Source organism: Phoenix dactylifera, chromosome 2 (genome assembly GCF_051530095.1).
Source record: "Phoenix dactylifera cultivar Ajwa chromosome 2, Ajwa_hap1_PhDact_Kaust_v1.1, whole genome shotgun sequence".
In the NCBI taxonomy this organism is placed as follows: Eukaryota; Viridiplantae; Streptophyta; class Magnoliopsida; order Arecales; family Arecaceae; genus Phoenix; species Phoenix dactylifera.
The window spans coordinates 16,575,688-16,576,512 of NC_143191.1; the positions used below are offsets into that span (position 1 = coordinate 16,575,688).

Here is an 825-nt window from a genome sequence, read left to right on the forward strand (position 1 = left end):
TCAATCTTATGGGACAATGCATCTACCTTGTTAGACAGGTCCATAGAATGACTTATTTCACAAATGGCCCCTTTTCTTTGAAAAGTCGGAGATGCTTGACGAGAACACGAAGCATGGTGGAGGGAGTTTTCATTAAGATTTTCAAATAGTTGCCATGCTTCATGCTCATTTCGAAGCATGAAAGTCCCCCCGCATGCAGCATCGATCATCTGACGGTTTCGTTCCGTCAAACCGTCATAGAAATATTGCACTAGCTGCCACTTAGGTATTTGATGATGAGGGCATTTACGGATTAGGTCCCGAAATCTCTCCCAAGTTTCATGAAATTCTTCTCCCTCGGTTTGGGAGAAGCTTGTAATGGCACGTCTAAACTGGTTCGTTCTTCCTATAGGAAAGTATTTTTTAAGGAATTCTTGTTGCATTTGATCCCAAGAACGAATTGAGTTAGCCTCTAAAGAATTCAGCCATTGCTTAGCTCTATCTTTAAGGGAGAAGGGGAATAATCTAAGTTTTAAAGCATCATCAGTGAAATTTTGAATCTTGACAGTGGTGCAAATCTCAAGGAATTCATCTAGGTGTTTATATGGGTCTTCATTGGTGAGCCCATAAAAAGATGGAAGCATTTGGATCACACTAGACTTTATTTCATATTGTACCGCTGCTACTTCAGGTAATCGAATGCAAGATGGGGAAGTGTAAATGGTGGGAGTAAAGTACTCCCTCAGGAGTTTGGGTTGTTCTTCAGCCATCTCAGGAGGTAGGGATGATTCTAATGTTTTGATCTTAGCTCGAATATTCCTAAGGGTTCGTTCTATTTCAGGGTCA

The 825-nt window shown here is 41.0% G+C and overlaps 1 non-coding gene across 1 annotated transcript; it reads left to right on the forward strand.

The window, feature by feature from the left end:
* The first annotated feature begins 267 nt into the window (after positions 1–267).
* On the forward strand, positions 268–373 carry LOC149768227 (small nucleolar RNA R71). The gene has a single exon (XR_016399705.1). It is a non-coding gene; the product is annotated as a small nucleolar RNA R71 (small nucleolar RNA).
* The last annotated feature ends 452 nt before the right edge of the window (positions 374–825 follow it).